The following is a 20,721-nucleotide window of genomic DNA, read 5'->3' on the forward strand; positions in this document are numbered from 1 at the left end:
TAGACTCTCACCACAGCGGGGCAGTGTGGGTCAGGGACTGGACCGCCAGGCTGCCACGGATTCCACAAAATTTTCGGCCCCCTCCTTCCTCCTTCTTCCTCTGCCAGCACAGTAGCTGCTGGGATTAGGGGGGTCCCGTTTGCTGCACTGGCCTGCCCTGGTGGAAACCAAGAAGCTGTCGTTAAGTGACAAGATGCTGAGCCTGTTGGGCATGTAAGAGGATGTGTGACAGGGATCTTTTCTCCTGGGCAGCCAAACAGACCTGTCATTGGAGAAGAGTGTGGTGGGTGAAGCTGCTGGGAGAGGGGAGTAAATACAACAGGAAGTGTGGGTTCCTGGAAGGCCCGGACACTCTGTGCTGGAAGTCAGGGCTGCGCTGGGCTCTTTAACAATGCCATTAACCCCCTGTGCATGTTCCCGAGCCTGGCCCTGAGCCTGCCTCTGCTCCTCTTGCTCATGGAATGTTCCCGATGCTCCTTGGCCTGCCTCTTAGAATCATGGCTTGCCAGGCCTAGGAAGCCTCCTTCCTTAATGGAGGGTCAGTGAGGGTGAGGGGAGTGACTCACTCAAGGTCACTCACCTGGTGAATGGCAGAGTGGCCACCAAGACCTGTTCAAGTTTCCATTCATTTGCCTCATTAAATATTTATTGAGGCAGTGGAGTTTAGTGGTTAAGGACCTGCTCAGCCATCACGGGTAGGTAGATCTAGCCCTGGCATTCTCAGCTGGGTAAACTTGGAGAAGATCCTTAAGTTCGGTGAGGCTTGGTTTCCTGGAAAATGGGGAGGGTAATAATTCTTTTCTGTACGGATGAGGTAAGCTCAGGCTTGGTAAGTACCTGGCACATTGAAAGCACTTAATAAGTATAGCTATGATGACTGCTTTGAGCGCTGCTACTATTACAACTGCCAGTGCTGCTGTTACCACCGGTACCACTGCTACCGAGTTGAGGAAGGTGGTGAAGAGGATGAGGTCTTTGTGCTGTCTGGGCATTGAGACTTACCCTACTGCTCTTTCCAATACCAGCTGAGTCATGGGCTCCACATGGCTCCTGAACCTGCTAAAATTGTGGGCAACATTCCTACATTTTTCTTGGTGAGATTCTATAGCTGTCTTCATGGTCTTAAAGGGATCAGTAACCCTCAAAGGGTTGAGACTCACTCATCCCAGGTCTAAAGCTTGCTAAGAATTCATCATTCTGCCACCTGGACCACCATTTATTTAGTGCTTTCCTTTGCACCAATTAGCCTTTGGTATCTCAATTCTTTTGAGCTTTCTATCACTATTTTAAAACTTGCATCATTTGCTATAAATAAAACATCATGGTGGAGAAAATAAGATGAAAACAAAACAATGTTTGTACCTACTGGATAGCTCCAGACTGTGGTGTGAATGAGGCCTGCTCCCTCTTTCTCCAAAAGGGAGATTAGCAGTGGTTGAGAGGTGCTGAAGACATTTTGTCCCTAAACTGAGAGGCACTCCTCTCTGAGGAACCTAAAGGATTGAAAGAGAAGTGAACAGGGAACCACTTTGTCTCTGGAGAGCTCAGGCCCTGGCACACATAGTAAGTGCTGAGCAGATATTTGCTCAGTGATGGCCTGACTGAATATGTGACTCACAGTGTCTTGTGCTATCTCTAGATGTCATTTCAATCTTGCACACCACCCAAATCCATAGTGAATTTCACCTGCTGTGTAGGTACAGCCCTGGGAAAGCACATGTGGGAGGCATTTCTATTATTTTATTCTTTTTTTTTCCGGGGTGGGGTGGTGAGGGGAGGAGGGATAAATTGAGGAACAATGTTGCCGTGAGCCCACCCACGTCACTTGGGCTTTGAGTGCCCAAGGGCGATTTAGAGGGACTGAGAAGTGCAAGGATCAAAGACTCACATTGAGCAGGATATACACAGGGAAAAACATTTTTTGGCTGGACATGGCCCCAGCAGGTCATCCTTAAGGTGCCATTCAACAAATCTGAACAGTAAACAATGAACACTGGAGGTCTCAACCCTCTGTGAACCTCCGCTCATCAAAACCTCAGGGCATGTCTGTGGAATAGTGGCTGCCATTTAACAAGCTCTGACTCTGTGCCAGGCAATGGGCTAAACGCTTAACTGCTGTTGGGCCAGTTACTCCTTCAACAGCCACTGTTCCCAGGGCAGCCCCTCATGACTGTGTTCTAGAAGGAACCATTCATACTGTCATTTGCAACAATTCTTGATGACTGTGTCCAACCTGCATCACCGGCCTGGGGGCCACGATTCTTACACACGGCGGAACAGAAACTCAAATTTGATAGGTAACTCAAATTTGATAGGTAAGTTGCCTAAGGCCACAGAGCTAGTAGGTAACAGAGTTAGAATTTAAATCCAGGCAGCTATAACGGGGCTCTTAATCACCACAATGCAGCTTACAGGAAAACAAAATATACATACTTATGTGTGGGGAGATATATATATATATATATATATATTTGTTGTTGTTTTTTCACTGTCAAGTCTCAACATAATGCTCATGTATAGAAAGGTCTGGGAGGGTGTGCACTGGAATGTCAACTGTGCTTATCTTTGAGTGCAGGGGAATTATGGGTGAATTTTCCTTCTCTGTGCTTTTCGGTATTTTCCAAAAATGTTCTCCATGAACACAAATTCCTTCTGTAACTGGGGAAAATCCAATGAATGTTATCTGAAAGCTAAAAGACAGGCCAGGTGCAATGACTCATGGCTATAATCCCAGGACTTTGGAAGGCTGAAGCAGGAGGATTGCACGAGTCCAGGAGTTTGAGAACAACCCAGGCAACATAGATGTCTCAAAAAGAAAAAAAAGAAGAAGAAAAAGAAGAAATAAAAGCTAAAAACCAAACAAGCCAAAAAGGAAAAAAAAAAAAATTAGCCAGGTGGCGTGGCCCCCACACCTGTGGAGCAGCTACTGGGGAGGCTGAGGTGGGAGGATCGCTTGAGCTCGGGAGGTTGAGGCTGAAGTGAGCTATGATCGCACCACTACATTCCAGCCTGGGCAACAGAGTGAGACCTTGTCTCAAAAGAAAAAAAAAAAAGAAAAGAAAGAAAAAAAAGAAAAAAAAGCTGAAAAACAAGCCAAAAGATGCTGTGCGTATTGGGTCCTCGTTATGTGCCTCCAACTTTCTTAGATCCTACTTCATTTAATCCCGACAATAGCTCCCTGAGCAGTGTGGGCTTCTCCCTACTTTACAGATGAAGAAATGGGTAGACGGCAGCACCAGTGTGAGGTCCCTCACAGGTGAGAGAATGAGAGGTTTAAAATGAAATCAGATGATTTGAGAGATTTGAAATGAAAATGAAATCAGATGATTTGAGAGGTTTGAAATGAAATCAGACAGATGGCAACACCACTCAGACAGATGGCAACACCAGTCTGAGGTCCCTGAGAAAGAGAGTTTTTAAATGAAATCTTTTGTTATTAAGCCCAGTAACCCCCTCGTTAGTTCCTGGTGTGCCTGTGGTCCCCTGTCCCTATCGCCTTATTGTAGGGCATAAGTGGAGGAATCTTTTTAGTCTTTACATATTCTTTTTTCTTTGAGACAGGGTCTTACTCTGTTGCCCAGGCTGGAGCACAGTGGTACGATCTCGGCTCACTGTAACTTCCACCTCCCAGATTCAAGTGATTCTCCTGCCTCAGCTTCCTGTGTAGTTGGGACTATAGGTGCGTGCCACCACACCCGGCTACTTTTTGTATTTTTTGGTACAGACAGGCTTTCATCATGTTGACCAGCTGGTCTTGAACTCCTGACCTCAAGTGATCCACCCACCTCGGCTTCCCAAAGCGCTGTCTTTACATATTCTTAAATCCATTGGTCTTCACTCAATATTGGCTGAAGAAATGAGGCAGTGAGTGGGCTCAGAGACTGCGGCGTGGTGTGGGGACCTAAAGCATCATTTATCTGGTCCACAAAATGCCAGCCATGGGCTGCGTGGTTTCTAACATTCCTCCGGGCCCTGACGTTCTGGGACTCTGGGATTATAAATTTGATTTGATTTATTTCACAGTCAGTGTCAAACAAGCCAGTGACCTCAGGGGAGTCAGTGGGTGGAGAAACTGTTTCGATCCTCTTGTAAATGGAGTGGAACTCCTCTGCAGCATGGCTCTTATTAGGGGCACTTGGCTACACCGTCAGCCAAACCACATTTCCTCAGCCGAAACAATTTGGTCTAGTAAAAACTGGAAAAATTTACAATAGTTCCTGCTTCTTTCAGCACCAGCTTTGTAAAAGGTTTCCTTGGATTTGGAAATTCCCTTCAAGGTTTTTCCAGTTTTATTTGCCACTTAACCCTGGAATGAGATCATAAACTTGTCCAATTAATACAATATCTTTGGGCCAAGAGAGCCATGTTAAGTTTTAAAACAAACACTGAAAACAATAAAAATCACCAGAGTCACCTTTTACAACGACTCCATTCCCAAACCAGTTATTAAGGTACCACATTTACAAACATTCTCTATTGTTAATTTTCCAACAGCCCTGCTACTATGTATTTCATTTTACAAATGAGGAAATAAGGCTTAAGAGGTTAACAAGGTCACATGCGTAGTATGTGGTGGACTGAAATTAAAATCCAATTTTGAAACGTGGGTTTTTACTCGTTTAATAATAAGGAAAAGGAGCATTTATTCATTTCCTTAAACACTAGGGAATTTCTCCCTTAACTGGGAACACTGAATTGTCAAAGCACTTTTTCTGAAACTAAAATGTGGCATTTATCCCTTTCGACCTTGGATTACAATTGCTTAGGTCTGTATCTCATCTCCTCTGATTTGACTGTGAATGAATAGAAAAGAGAGTTCATGTCTGACTCTTGTTTCTCTGCCCAAGGCCTACCTAGCACAGTGCCTGACACGTGAAAGGCACTCAACCAACAGGTGTTGCATGAATAATAGTGATAAAAATAATAAAACCAAAATACATTAGTCTCTGGCTATGCAAAATGAAGTTCATGGATAAGCAGCACCTGAGTGCTGGTTAGACATGCAGAATCTCCCATCCAGTGCATCATAATCTGTTTTTTTTTTTTTTTTTTTTTTTAGAGCTGGGGTCTTGCTATGTTGCCCAGGCCAGACTGGCCTTGATCGCTGGGTTCAAGCAATGCTCCTGCTTCAGCCTCCTGAGTAGTTGGAACTACAAGCAGGTATCCTCATGTCCAGTTCAAAATCTACTTTTTAACAAGATCCTGAGGTGAGAAGTATTGCCTTAGCTCACATTACAATTTTACTTTTTTTTTTTTTTTTTTGAGACGGAGTCTCGCTGTGTCTCCCAGGCTGGAGTGCAGTGGCGTGTATCTTGGGATTCATGGGTGAGCAAAGGCTGGGCTGAGAGCCACCTCACTATGGGGTTGACTCTCTTGGCCCCGATCCTCCAGTGGCTCCTCTAGTTTATAGGATAAAGTTCAAACTGCTTAGATTAGAATACAAGACCTGTTCAATGTGGCTGCAACGGACTGATTCTCTGCAACAGCATTGACTTTTCTGGCCCCTTTCCTTTTATTCACACTGTTCACACTGGCCTGAGATGCTCTTTTCTCTCCATCCTTTCCAGGCCTGGTTCACATTCTTTCTTCTCATAACCACTTTCCTCTGAAGTGTGAAAGCAGAGGGAAGGAATGAACAGCCCAAGAAGACCTGCTCAGATCCAGATGACTTACACACCTGACCTATTAATATTTTCATCTTCACAATAACACGGGGATGCCTCATGTAACGCCTTGGGTTCTGTAACTCCCAATTTACAAATGTGGAAATGGAAGCCATGAGTGTATGGAACTCACCCAATATGACACAGATATTAAGTGGTAGAGTTATGATTGAAACACTAATCTTCCTGGCCTCAAATTAGTTTCCATAATACACAATATTATTTCTAAACTCTTAGAATACTTCTGGGGTGGGGAAGGCCGGAACTAGGTACTTAGGCTTTTTTGTAAGTTTTTTTTACATTTTTAAACTTTTTATTAAACTAATATTATTTTGCTTCTACAAATGACGACTCCTAGAAGTAATGACATCTTCACATATATTTTATCTGGCTATTAAGATGCAAGTATCTAGAAGCCAGGGATTTTGTGCCACCTTTAACTTGACAATACTGGTTAAGCAGATAATTCAGTGCCGTGTAATTTCAGGGGCTCACAGGCCTGCTGAATCTCATCCACGGATGTCCAGGAAGTACACGGCCCCCAGCTTAAGAGTCTCTGCTCTTCTCGCTACAGATTTCCATCATAATAGTTGAACTTATTTAAGGGTTTGTCTTCCTTGTTCACAAGCTCCTTAAGGCCAGGGTCAATCTTACTCATCTTGGTTTCTCTAGCACCCAACATAGAGCTTGTCTTATAGTGAATGTGTAAAAATACTTGTTGAGCACATAACCTCCTTTTCATGTGCCTAACTCAGTATTGGGTTCATAATAGATGCTGAATAAATGGCTGTTGCCTGTATTTGATTCCTTTCTCTTCTTTACGTACCTAAATGACATTCATGTGCCAACACCCAGCTCGGTTTCCATCTTCTCCCCAAACCCTTTCTGACTGCTCCAGACTTCTTTTTTATTTACCATCAAAGTCCATAGTACATGGATTAATCTAAAGTGCCATTGTTAGGGGGTGTGCCTCTTAACTCTTTGAGAACTGTAAAAGCTCCTTAAAAATGAGGTCTGTGTCTTGCCCTTGTAGCACAGGCCTTGGTATGCAGTCAGTGCCCATTGATTAGCACTGACTAACTGACCGACCCATTCCAACTTCCAGTAGGGGAGCTACCTTTTGGCTTAAGCCCAGAGTTGAAAGCAGATCGGATGAAATAGTTTCTGCAGCACTAAGGTTCCATCTTTGATGCCAGACTGAGTTTGTTCCATGCTTTGACCTCTTTGGAAATAGCACTTTCCCTGCAGAACACTTTTAGAAACTGAGCATTGGTGGGACTTACTGTGAAGAAGCTATAAAACTTTATAAAGGGTCATAAAAGAAGACATCTATAAATGGAGATACATAAATTGCTTTTGTACAGGGAGTCTCTATCCAAGATAACTTCAGTTTTCCCCAAATTAATCTGAAAATTCAAAACAGTCTAATTAAAATCCCAACAGGTATTTGTTATTGTTGTTGTTGTTGTTGTTGTGTGGAGAGTTAAATGATCCAAAACCAAATTTATGGAAGAATATGGAATTTGGAAGAATAACCATGAGAAAAATATCCAGATCAATGGAAATAAAGAGGGATGGTAAGAGTGGGTATGAGGAAAATGGGTAAACTCAGCTCTATAAATATTAAAACCTGTCATAGAATCATAGTAATTAAAAAAAATCCTAGGGCAGGAAGTGCAGAAGAAGGCAGAAGAAAGAAAGATCAATGAAATTACGTAGTTTAGAAAGAGAACCAAATATCCATGAGAATTTGATATGCCATTTCAATGCTTTTTGGAAAAAACAGACTGTAAGTGGTGTTGGGACAACAGGATAGCTATTTAAGAAAGAAATAAGGCTGGATCTCCACATTATTTCTTACATTAAAATAAACTTAGGCAGATCCAATATTTTAAATATAGAAAAATTGTTAAAGTATTAAAAGAGGATATAGGTATATATTTTTATAAGTATGAAATAGGAAAGACCATTTTAAGCACAGCTAAAAGTCCAGGATTTGTAAATAAGTGTATTGATGAATTTGTCTAGACATTTGTATAAGGCTGCAAACTTCAAAAACAAAAGAAGAATTGAGAGAAATATGTGTAATTCAAATGACAATAAAAGGAATGATATTTCTTTTCTTTTCTGTTTTTTTTTTTTTTGAGATGGAGTTTTGCTCTTGTTGCCCAGGCTGGAGTGCAATGGCATGATCTTGGCTTACTACAACCTCCGCCTCCTGGGTTCAAGTGACTCTCTGGCCTCAGCTTGCTGGGATTACAGGCGCCTGCCACCATGCCCAGCTATTTTTTTTGTATTTGTGGTAGAGACGGGGTTTCGCCATGTTGACCAGGCTGGTCTCAAACTCCTCACCTCAGGTGATCCACCCGCCTTGGCCTCCCAAAGTACTGGGATTACAAGCGTCAGCCTGGCCAAGGAATGATATTTCTAATACACAAAGCTGTCTTTCAAATAAATAAGAGAAAACTCAATAGAAAACTAAATCATATGAATGAACAAATAACAAGAGTAAGTATAATTGACACCTAATGAATGAATGAAAAAATGTAACTTTTTTTTTTTTTTTTGAGACAAAGACTCTATTGCCCAGATTGGAGTGCAGTGGCATGATCTCAGCTCACCGCAGCCTCCACCTCCTGGGCTCAAGTGATCCTCCCACCTCAGCTTCCAGAGTTGCTGAACTACAGGTGCGCACCATGGCACCCAGCTAATTTTTGTATTTTTTTGGTAGAGATGGAGTTTCACCATGTTGCCCCAGGCTGGTCTGGAACTACTGGGCTCAAGTGATCTGCCCACTTCGGCCTTTCAAAGTGCTGGGATTATGGGAGTGAGCCACCAAGCCTGGCCTGAAATTTCTTTACAAAATAAATAATGCAAAATAAAAAGCAGCAAAATAAGACTGGGGACGGTGGCTTGCGCCTGTAATTCCAGCACTTTGAGAAGCCGAGGTGGGCAGATCACTTGAGATCAGGAGTTGGAGACCAGCCTGGTCAGTGTGGCGAAACCCCATCTCTACTTAAAACACAACAATTAGCTGGGCGTGGTGGTGCACGCCTGTAATCCCAGATACTTGAGAGGCTGAAGCCGGAGAATTGCTTGAACCCGGGAGGTGTAGGTGGCAGTGAGCTGAGATTGCACCACTGCACTCCAGCCTGGGTGACAGAGCGAGACCCTGTCTCAGGAAGAAAAAAAAAAGCAAAATGTTAAAATATTTTAGGTATATTTTTGTGGAAGATATTTTAAAAAGTGCTTATGCTCAATATGGCAAGTGTGTGGGAAAACAGACATTGTCATACATTCTGGGCAGAGATGTAAATTTTGGGTGGAAAACTGGCATTATCTAATAAAACTAAAATAAGCATGACTTTTGGTCTAAGTATTTGACATTCAGGAATTTAGCCTACATAAGTATTCTTGAAAGAGAGCAAAGATGAAAGTATAAAAAATTGCAGTAATGCTTTCCATAAATAGGAAATAATTTAAAATTTTAACAATAGGGGACTGTGAAATAAACCATGTAGCATTTACATAATGAAAAACCACACGTTTATTAAAATGGTAAGCTGTCAACAATGGGATGATGTCCATAACAAAATTAAGTAGCAAAAAAGCAAATTTCAGGAAAGAATGCTTAGAATGCTTTGGATTTCTCTAAAAAAACCTCTGGGTGTGTGTTTTGGTATATTTACAGCCAACAAAAAATAAAATGTGGAAATCTGGGTGAGTATACACCAAACTCTTCATAGCTGTTATCTCTGGAATGTGTTTATGTGAACGTTTTCACGTTGTATTTAAAATTCTTTTTGCAATGAACATTTTTGTTTGTTTGTTTGCTTTGAAAAGGGTCTCCCTCTGTCATCCAGGCTAGAGTGCAGTGATGTGATCATAGCTTGCTGCAGCCTCAAACTCCTGGGCTCAAGCGATTCTCCTGCCTCAGTCTTCTGAGTAGCTGGGACTACTCAGTGTCACCAGGCCTGGCCAGTTGAAAACTTTTTTGTAGATATGGAATCTCCCCTATGTTGCCCAGGCTGGACTCAAAACCTTGGGCTCAAGTGATCCTCCTGCCTCAGCCTCCCAAACTGCTGGGATTACATGCAGGAGTCATGCCTGGCCTCAGATATTTATTTGGTTATGAGAGAGAGAGACAGAGAGAGAGAGAGACAGAGAGAGAGAGAGACAGAGAGAGAGATTGAGGGAGAGACAAAGGTTGAAAATCTAGGGATGAGAAAGGAGCTAGAAGAGGACTAGTAGCTGGTAGACCTTGAAGCTAAGTCATGGCCTTTCTGGACTCCAGTTTCTCCATGTGCAAAACAAGGGGGTCGAATTAGCTACCAGGGCCCCCTCCTTCTCTGACTTTTAGCCTTGTGTTCAGCCTTTAGAGGTAGAATGGAAATTAGGGAAGAAGGTGCAGATATTTCTCCAGCCAGAGTTTCTTTGAGCCTAGGACAAACAGGACACACAACACTGGATCCCTCCTCCCTAAGCAGTAGATGAACCTGCCGGCTGGCAGAGAGGCACAGGTGTCTCAGGATGAAAGGCTCTACAAGAGAACAGGGACAATTTCCAGCCTTGGGGAATCAGATGGTAAAACACTGAGATTGGACCACTTAGGCCATTAGGCTCCATGCAGTCCCTTTCATCTCTCCTCTCAGCAGCTGTGCGCTGATGTCCTTGCCCTCTTCTTTCTGACTCATCCCTTTGTTCTGTCCTTTCGCTGGTAAGCATTGAAACTTTTCCTGCATCCAAACTGATACGACAGGTTAAGGTTATGTCTGGAGCCCTGGATGGCTCTGTGTCACCTCTCACTTCCCCGGCTCAGTCTGGGACACACTCCTCCCTGAGGAGGCCACATCTGGAACTCATACCTTCCTTGACACTGGCAGCCCTCAGGGCTTCTCCAATACAGAGTGAATGATGCTGGTACACCGTCTCTAGGGTGTCTTGTCTTCATACCAGAGCCCTTTCTTGTCTTTCTGTATCCTGAAGGCGAAGCACATTGCCTGGCATCATGAATATTGTATAATTAAATGATTAGTCTTTGCTGCTGAAGGCATGCCACTCTCCAGGTTCCAGCAAGATGAACCCTTATCTTGCTTCTCAGTCTAGGTCTACCGGCATGCCATAAATGACCCCGAAATTCCAGCCCTCATTACAGCAGGGAAACCTTTCAGGTAGCAGTACAACTTGAAGATGTCCTGTAGGACACCCAGCTGGGTGGGCTTACTGTGGTCATACGAGAATGTTTTCTGAGAATCTCAATGAAAAAAGGTCTGAATGTGTTCAGTATTATTGCCTGTGATGGCTACATATGGTAGCCTGGATGCCAGGTGGAGGAGGCCTTCCTATTCCTTGAAAGTCAGGTGAGATTATCTCCTGTATCCCTTTCCCATAACCCTGGAAGTTCAAAGCCCTCCCTTGGAGTCTCCCAATTCCTGTTGTAGGGCAGGGACACTACCTTCCTTGTGGCCTCCCCTGACTCATGGGCTCCATTTCCCTTGGTGGCCTCTTCTGTTTGCACCACACAGAGGCAATGATTCCATAAGAGAAAAATCACCCATACCAAGTGCAATGGAGTGATTGTCCTCCTAAAATCCATTTGTTGAAGCCCTATCTTGCAAAGTGATGGTATCAGGAGGTGGGGCCTTTAGGAGGTAATTAGGTCGTGAGGGTGGAGCCCTCATGAATGGGATTAATACCCTTATAAAAGAGACCCTAGAGAGCTTCCTCCCCATCTTTCTCCCATGTAAGGCCACAACAGGAAGGCATCTGTCTGCAACTTGGAAGAGAGCCCTCACCAGAACCTGACCATACCAGCACCCTGATTTCAGGCTTCCAGCCTCCAGAACTGTGAGGAATAAATTTCTATTGTTGATAAGCCACCTGATCTATGGTACCTTGTTACAGCAGCCAGAGCTGATTCAGACACCAAGCATGGAGGAGAACTCTTGATGCGGGTCTTCCTGACCCCTTCCTTGTCCATTCCCATCTCTGCCCCTCTCCCTTTCCCTCCCAGTTTGCTCCAGGAGTTCCAAATTCATATAAATGTCTTTTGTTACTTTTCTTATGTCTCTTTTTAGGCAAGCATTTCTGTCCTGTCTACTGGCAACTTTGGTGTCAGCCTTGTTGAGGGGCAGCCGGGGAGAGAGAGTTCGTAATGGTAATGGTAGAAAATGGCTTTCATTTTCTTTCTTTTTTTTTTTTTACCAGCTCTTTTTATGTAGATAAATGCTCCATTCTCAATTTGGCATAGGTTTTGGATTATTGCCCTCAGCAGGAGGTCCCCGAGCTTTGCTCCCCTTCACAGCAAGTCTGTATGGAACATCTCTTAGATGCCTGCATCTGATCAAGGAGATTAACACTGATTCGGGAGACAAGGAGATTTCACTATTATTCAGTCCTCACAAGCCTATAGGGTGGGTATAATTATTAGCCCATTTTATAGATGAAACAATGACAGCTCAGTCTGATTAAGGAACTTGCTCAAGATTACACAACGGTAGAGACAAGCTTCAGTTTGAGGCCTGACCAGAGCTACTGACCCTTCTACCACCCCAGTGCTGATTGCCACAGACTGGAGACTTGTGACTCCCTTGGAACATTCAGTGTGGGAGTGTGTAGAAGAAGATGAGGAGGTGCTGGTTACACACAGGGATGGAGAGATGTGTGGTGGGGATAGTTTGGAAAGGAGGAATTATTTGACATTGCCACTATCTTTTTTTTTATTTTTTATTTTTTATTTTTCTGAGACAGAGTCTTATTCTGTTGCCCAGGCTAGAGTGCAGTGGCATGATTGGCTCACTGCAACCTCCACCCCACCAGGTTCAAGTGATTCTCCTGCCTCAGTCTCCCGAGTAGCTGGGATTACAGGTGTGCACTATCACTCCCAGCTAATTTTGTATTTTTAGTAGAGACAGGGTTTTGCCATCTTGGCCAGGCTAGTCTCGAATTCCCGACTTCAGGTGATCCACCTGCCTCGCCCTCCCAAAGTGCTGGGATTACAAATGTGAGCCACCACACCCAGCTCTTGACATTGTCACTTCCAAAGAAGGTTCCTATAAAAGTGATCACATATTCACATGTTTTGCAGACATAGGAGCTGGAAGGGCAGAAAATAGCATCCCCTCTGTGTAACTGCAACAGGGCAAGTGTGTTTCAGAAACCCTGTAACGTAAGAAGCTTATTCAGCTCTTGAGAGGGGACGCCTGGCTTCTTTTATGCGGTGTCCTGATTACAGAGAAGGTGGAGAATGTGTACTGATTCTCACAATAATTAGAAATGGACTCGGTCTTTTCGACAAAATCCAAAGAAAAATACAGAGGATAGTGGGGATCTGAATTTTATAACAGTAACAACTATAATAATAGTAGTTACTGTGTACGGAGAGCTTATAGGTGGCAAGCACTGTAATAACTCCTAACATGCACCTCTCGTTCGTACCGAAAACAATTCTATGTGGGAGATGCAATTAACTGTCCCCATTTTACAGATGTTGAAATCGACACTTACATAAGAGAAGTAATTTGCTCAAAGTCATGGAGCCATCTCCGTTCAAACCATGAGCTCCTGCTCTCCCATCTGCTGCTGTTTTAACTTGGTGAGGTGGGCCACTAGGAAGCCAAGGACAGTAGTTTCCCCCTTATCCACAGTTTTGCCATCCATGCTTTCAGTTACCTGAGGTCAACTGCAGTCCAAAAATATTACATACAATAAGATGTTTTGAGAGAGCGAGCGAGACCATGTTCAGATAGCTTTTATTTCAGTATATTGTTACAATCGTCCTATTTTATTCTTCTTCTTCTTAATCTCATACTGTACCTAATTTATAAATTAAGCTTTATTGTAGACATGTATGCATAGGAAAAAACATAGTGCATATAGGGTTAGGTACTATCTATGGTTTTAGGCATCCACTGGGGGTCTTGCAACATATCCCCCAAGAAGAAAAAGGGCCTCCTGTACCAAAAGGCAGTTTAAGAAAGTGTATCAGATTCCACAGGGGACTGGAAAGTGCAGGGAATAAGCGTTTGACTGTGAATACACTAGTTTTCAGATAACTCATTTTCCCAGCCAAATCGAGGAGAAACTGTAATAATTTAGAATTGAAAAGTCATCCTTCTGCCATCTCCAGGCCTCGTGAAAGTAAGTTCTGGGCCTCCAAGAAGGTGGAGGGAGAAGAGATGCCTAACTCACAAATCCTTCCATGATCTGTGGACGAGCAATGCCAAGAACAAAAGTGAGAGGACAGAGCAAAGAGTGAATTTTCAAAGGATGGAAAATATAAGTAGGGATGAAAAGATAGAACTAAGCCAGACAATAAAAGGGCACAACAGCCCTTGCTTCCCTCACCACTCTGCTCCGTATTTCTGACTAGGTTGAGGTGGTTTTGTGCACAGTGAGACCCCAAAGGTGGCTATGGGTGGGTAGCCAGGCCAGGGCAGCTCAGGTTCCAGCCTGAGGAGCAGACTGCATTCTTTGCCCCTGTCTCACCGTGGTCTGATCTATCTATCCAGACTGAGCTAAATTCTCCACTAGGGGCTCTCTGCTCCTCCCGTTTGACAGACAGCCACATCTTCTCGTGCATTGTCAGACACATCCCTGAGACACTGTGAAGGCTGGAGTCAATGGATTTGGACATATTGGTCACCTGGTCACCAGGGCTGCTTTTAACTGTGGTAAAGTGGATATTGTTGCCATTACTGACCCTTCATTGACCTCATCTACATGGTTTACATGTTCAAGTATGATTCCACCTATGGCAAATTCCATGGCACTGTCAAGACTGAGAAAGGGAAGCTTCTCATCAATGGAAATCCCATCACCATCTTCCAGGAGCAAGATCCCTCCAAAATCAAATAGGGTGATGCTGGTGCTGAATATGTTGTGAAGTCCACAAGCATCTTTTACCATGGAGAAGGCTGGGGCTGACTTGCAGGGAGGACCTAAAAGGGTCATCATCTCTGCCCTCTCTGCTGACGCCCCCATGTTTGTGATGGGCATGAACCACAAGAAGTATGACAACGAACTCAATATTGTCAACTGTACCTCCTGCACCACCAACTGCTTAGTGCCCCTGGGCAAGGTCATCCATGACAACTTTGGTATTGTGGAAAGATTCATGACCACAGTCCACGCCATCACTGCCACCCAGAAGATTGTGGATGGCCTCTCCGGGAAACTGTGGTGTGACAGCTGCGGAGCTCTCCAGAACATCATCCCTGCCTCTACTGACACTGCCAAGGCTGTGGGCAGGGGTCATCTCTAAGCTGAACAAGAAGCTCACTGACATGGCCTTCTGTGTCCCCATCACCAATGTATCAGTCGTGGGCCTCACCTGCCGTCTAGAAAAACTTGCCAAATATGATGACATCAAGAAGGTGGTGAAGTGAGCATCCGAGGGCCCCCTCAAGGGCACCTGGGGCGTCACTGAGCACCAGGTTGTCTCCTCCGACTTCAACAGAGACACTCACTCCTCCACCTTTGATGCTGGGGCTGGCATTGCCCTCAATGACTGCTTTGTCAAGCTCATTTCCTGGTATGACAATGAATTTGGCTACAGCAAAAGGGTGGTGGACCTCATGGCCCAGATGGCCTCCAAGGAGTAACAGCCCTGGACTACCAGCCCTAGCAAAAGCATGAGAGGAAGAGAGGAGCCCTGACTGCTGGGGAGTCCTGACGCACTCAGTCCCCCACCACACTGAGACTCTTCCCTCCTCACAGTTTCCATGCAGACCCCCTGAAGAGGGAGGGGCCTAGGGAGCCCCACCTTGTCATATACCATCAATAAAGTCCCCTGTGCTCAGCCAAAAAATGAAAAAAATCTCCCCTAGGGTCGCCCAAAAGGGCAGATCACTTAAGCTTGCTAATTCCTCTGTCCACCTCCTTCCTTGCAAGCTGGAACCAGGTGTTTCACCCTAATCCTGAAATGTCACTGAACCTCAGTGGATTATTACAAAAAACTGCCCTGATGGATCATTACTAAAAACTGCCCCATTCCTCCCAGGGAACATGTGCTCTGGTCAAGGAGGGCTCACAGAAAGACCTGCCTGGCACAACAGCATTCAGAGCAGATGGACGGGCGAGGCTCTGGACCTCACTCTCCCCTGCTTGCCCTGATCCACTGCTTGTGACAGGAGGGGAGTGGGTAGGGTTGGTGGAGGTTTGACTGATCTGGGACAAGGCTTTGCAAGCCATAAAGGAGCAGGATGCAAGGGGAGATGATGAAAAACGCCAGCATGTGAAGAAGTGCATTTGGCAAGAGAATCCAACACTTACTCTTCTGAGGTTGCTGAAGTGCACAAACGGAGGCAGGCTGGTGCCGGCCGGTCCATCTGCTCTGAGATCTTGCTGATCTTAGTGGAGGACAGCACGACCTCAGGAGAGAGTCTTGACCTAGGTACCTCCCACTACATGGCAAATACACGGTTATAGTGCCTGGGTGTTTCATTCCAGTGTCTCCTGATCTGGTTCCTTATGCTTCAGGATTGTTAAAAAGAACAATCTGGCAAAACCAGCATTTGAAGAATGAGTGTATTAGTCCTGCTTTTAGTTTTAGTTCTCATGTTGTTGATGCATCAATCCTCTGACAAGCCCAGAAGTTCTTTTTTTTTTTTTTTTTGAGATTGGGTCTCACTGTGTTGCCCAGGCTGGAGTGAAGTGGCAGGCTGGAGTGAAGTGGCAGGCTGGAGTGAAGTGGTGCGATCTCAGTTCACTGCAAGCTCCGCCTTCTGGGTTCATGCCATTCTCCCGTGTCAGTCTCCCAAGTAACTGGGACTACAGGCACCCACCACCACCCCCAGCTAATTTTTTGTATTTTTAGTAGAGATGGGGTTTCACCGTGTTAGCCAGAATGGTCTCGATCTCCTGACCTCATGATCCACCCGCCTCGGCCTCACGCGTGAGCCACCACACCCGGCCAAGCCCAGAAGTTCTTAATGGTGTTTGTGAGCCACTGAAAAATAAAAGGTTATTTGATGTGCATATGTACATTTTCTGCGTAGCTGTTTCATAGCTTCCCTCAGATTCCCAAAGGCACCCATGTACCAAAAAAAGGATATGAGCCATTGATTTAGAGAAAATCACTGTTTTGATCAGGAACCATGTTGCATGCATGCTCTAAAAGCGTGAATGAGCTATCAGAAGATTGGGCTTCATTTTTCCCTAATGAACAATACAAATTGAGTAGTACCCCATGTTGGTGATGATGTGAGTGAATGGTCATTCATATATTGAGGGTGGGCGTATACACTGGAATATGCTTTCTGGAGGGTAATTGAGTAAGGCGATTCAAAAGCCTTACAGTTTTATATATTTAGTTTCCCTGAAATTACAATTTTAAGAATTTGTCTTAGTGGGTAAGTGTGTTAGCTCTGCAGTCAGACTGACTTGAATTAAATTTGAACATCACTACTTATTATCTACATCACTGTGGGCAAGTTACTTAACCTCTCTCTAGGACTCAGTTCCCTCATCTATAAAACGGAGATGATATTATTTATCCATAGGATTCTTAGAAGGGTTAAATGAGATAATACATGCAAAACACTTAGTATAGTATCTGGGACAAAATAAATACTCAATAACTGCTATTATTATTTAGATACAAGGATTTTATTGGCACATTATTTATCATAAGTAAAAATTGGAAACAACCCCAAATATTCAACATAAGTGACTGGCTTAATGACACATACAATTCAACCAGGAAAAGTTAACTAGGTGAATATGATTAGAAACGTGTTCATAATATGTCAAAAGACAAGAACAGATTACAAAACAGTACATTTGATATCATGCCATAGAAAAATGGCTGAATAAATGTTTTCAACATTTCAGTGGTTATGTTTAAGGGGTGGCTTTTTATTATCTTTTTTGTTTTTCTGATTCTTTTAAATTTTCTACAATGAAAACACGTGTATAACTTCTTGTAATAAAACATAACTAACCCAATAAAAGTTACTTTTTGAAAACATGATGACTGATCTCTGTTGAAAAATGCTTTGTGGCTTTGAGTCATCATATCTGTGAAGGTTCCTTTCTTCATGTTGAAATGAGAGTTATATTTTCTTTCCTTGTTGAGACCCTAGGAAACTCAAATGAAAGGGTGAGCATAAAGTGCTTTGTGAAGGGCGGTGCATGGCATGTGTGAAAAGGTCCAACTTCTTAACCTGTGGAGCTTTCACAGAATAATCTGTGCTGTAATGCAGGAGAACTCTGGAAGCCCTGTTGTCCAGACTTAGAGAACATGCCTCCAGCTCTGGGTCAAAGGCCTGTTATGATTAACTCCAGGGAAGTGGTATGGATTGAGAATGAAGGTACAGAGACTTTCAGCTATGAAAATTGGTCTGTGGTCAGGATCCCAAGTTTAATCTCTGTGAAACCGATGGGCCAGTGTGGCCATGCTTACTAATTAGACAGCAGCAATGTAATTGATCAATTCCCTTCATGATGCAAACCCAAAGAATCCAGGGACAGCTTGAGCTTGGAAGAGCTTGCAGAAAGCCAGAGAATGTGAATCCCTCTCCCAGAGATGTTAGCATGGTTAATTCTAAATTGCTGTGCTAATTGCTGACTCCTTTCTCAATAACGGATAATATGGTGTTGCAACGTAGCTCCCGTGTCCCTCACATGGCCAGACTCTAGGCTGGAGAGATTTAAATTGTGCTCATTCATTTCTTTCCTGGATTTACAGCAAGGATTCAACGTCATTAAGCTTAAAGAGTCTTTGCTTTCTGGAAAGAAGCAAAGTCATAGCCAGATCCCCCATTTCATTTATGAATAGCTTTAGCGTTAATTTGAAAGCCAGTGTATTGATAAAAAGAATGTAAAAGGGAAACCATTAAAAGAAATGAGGCTTATTGCAACAACCAAGTATTGAGGCCAACACTTCAATCTATTTCCTGCAGATCAAATGAAAAAAAGTGCTATAGAGGCTGCACTGGTTGAGTGAAATAAGCATGGGATTTGGTGGCAGACAGAGCTAGTTGCAAGCTCAGCTCTGCCACTTAGGAGCCCTGAGAACTTGGGTCAATTATTTTACCTTTCTGAGCCATGGTTTTCTTTTCTTTTCTTTTCTTTTTCTTCTTTTTTTTTTTTTAGATGGAGTCTCACTCTGTTGCCCAGGTTGGAGTGCGGTGGTGCGATCTCGGCTCATTGCAACCTCTGCCTCCTGGGTTCAAGCAATTCTTCCTGCCTTAGCCTCTGGAGTAGCTGGGATTACAGGCATCCACACCACGCCTCGCTAAGTTTTCTATTATTTAGTAGAGATAGGGTTTCGCCATGTTGACCAGGCTGGTCTTGAACTCCTGACCTCAGGTGATCTGCCCACCTTGGCCTCCCAAAGTGTTGGGATTACAGGCATGAGCCACACACCCAGCCAACCATGGTTTTCTCATTTGTACAGTGGAGAGAATTAATGCCATCCTCAAAGGGCTGTGAAGATTAAATAAGATAACATGCTGAAACACCTAGCTCAGTGCTAGGGACATCATAAGTGCTCAGTAAATATTAGTTCTCCACCAGTGTCTTGCCTTCTGAACAAAGCCCTGAAATCATGTCTTTGTTCGATGATACAAACTCACGTGTCTTAATCCTACACTCTGTGCCATTGGATTTCTAGATGATCCTAGACAAGGTAACCTGCAGGCTTTCCAGAATCTATGCCATGTTTATGTGTAAGCTCTGATTCTTAAGAGAGGGCACAATAGAATCTGAGCATATTCAATATTATACTATAATTTTAATTGTTTTCATAATATACATCACAGAATACAAAATTCAAACATCTTGGCTGGTGTTATCAGAAATCTCTGATTGCAGAAGGCATGCAACTTTAGGTTTAGAAAAAGAGGTCATGAGATAAGCAAGACTGAGAATATGGATTTACAGAATGTCATTGTGCAAAACACGTGTCACACACACACTTGGAATGCCAGAGATGGGCTGGAAGGAGAAATGGGGAGGCTTTGCAATTACTGATAATCTTTTCTTTCTTATTTTGGGTGCTGCTTACCCAATGTGTTCATTTTGTGAGTATTGACACGGCCATCCCTTCTGATTGGTGCTCTTTTCTGTTTGCATGTCATACTTCATTAAAAAGTTTATTTAAAGAGAAATAAGTGTCACATAGTTTGTATGCATTCAGCATGAGGTGGGATAAATCCTGGAGAAGCCTCATGTCAATTTACCAGGGAATTCCCTGTAAATCCTGGATCAGGCTTTTTCCTGGATGGTCTAGATTTTCATAGGTAAGAACAGAATGCAATCCAAAGTTACCGTCATCTCTTCTGGACCACGGCTGCAGCCTCACAACTGGCCTCCCTGTGTCTACCCTTAAGCCTCTACAATCCATTCTCCACTTACCCAATGAAGTCTTTAAAAACAGAAATCGGATTACATTATTTCTCTTTCCAAAACCCTCCTGTGATTTTCAATAGCATGTAGAGAAAATGCTGAACTTTCTATCATGACCTACAAGGCCTCACAGGATCTCCATGCTTCCTTCCTGTCTGACGTCCTCTGCCACCTCTCTCCTCCTCCCTCTGTGCAGTCCAGCACTCTGGCTGCCATTTTCCATGTCACCCATGTCAAATGCATTCCTATCTCAGGGACTTTGCATTCACTGTCCTTGCTGCCTGGAATGCTTTCCCCTCAGATTCCTGCAGGGCTGTCTCCTTCTAGTCACTCAAGTTTCAGCCCATGATCTCATAGAGCAGCTTTCTCTCTTTTTTCTTCCCTTAGTTTTATTTATTTATTTATTTTTAGACAGAGTCTTGCTCTGTTGCCCAGGCTGGAGTGTAATGGCGCGATCTGGGCTCACTGCAACCTCCGCCTCCCGGGTTGAAGCAATTCTCCCACCTCAGCCTTCTGAGTAGCTGGGGATACAGGCATGCACCACCACGCCTGGCTAATTTTTGTATTTTTAGTAGAGGCGGGGTTTCACCATGTTGGCCAGACTGCTCTCGAACTCCTGACCTCAAGTGATTGTCTTGGCCTCCCCAAGTGCAGGGATTACAGGCGTGAGCCACCGAACCCAGCCCTCTTTTTTCTTATAATTAATTAT

At 43.8% G+C, this 20,721-nt stretch overlaps 2 protein-coding genes and 1 pseudogene across 2 annotated transcripts in view; 1 reads left to right on the forward strand and 2 right to left on the reverse strand.

Moving 5' to 3' along the window:
- The window catches only part of TTC1 (tetratricopeptide repeat domain 1), a 561,082-nt gene that overhangs the window by 101,645 nt on the left and 438,716 nt on the right, over positions 1-20,721 (reverse strand). The gene's annotated exons all lie outside the window — the stretch shown is intronic.
- The window catches only part of ADRA1B (adrenoceptor alpha 1B), a 56,390-nt gene that overhangs the window by 6,560 nt on the left and 29,109 nt on the right, over positions 1-20,721 (reverse strand). The gene's annotated exons all lie outside the window — the stretch shown is intronic.
- On the forward strand, positions 14,284-15,310 carry LOC126957217 (glyceraldehyde-3-phosphate dehydrogenase-like; annotated as a pseudogene).

The sequence above is a fragment of the Macaca thibetana genome, chromosome 6, assembly GCF_024542745.1.
Source record: "Macaca thibetana thibetana isolate TM-01 chromosome 6, ASM2454274v1, whole genome shotgun sequence".
Taxonomy (NCBI): Eukaryota; Metazoa; Chordata; class Mammalia; order Primates; family Cercopithecidae; genus Macaca; species Macaca thibetana.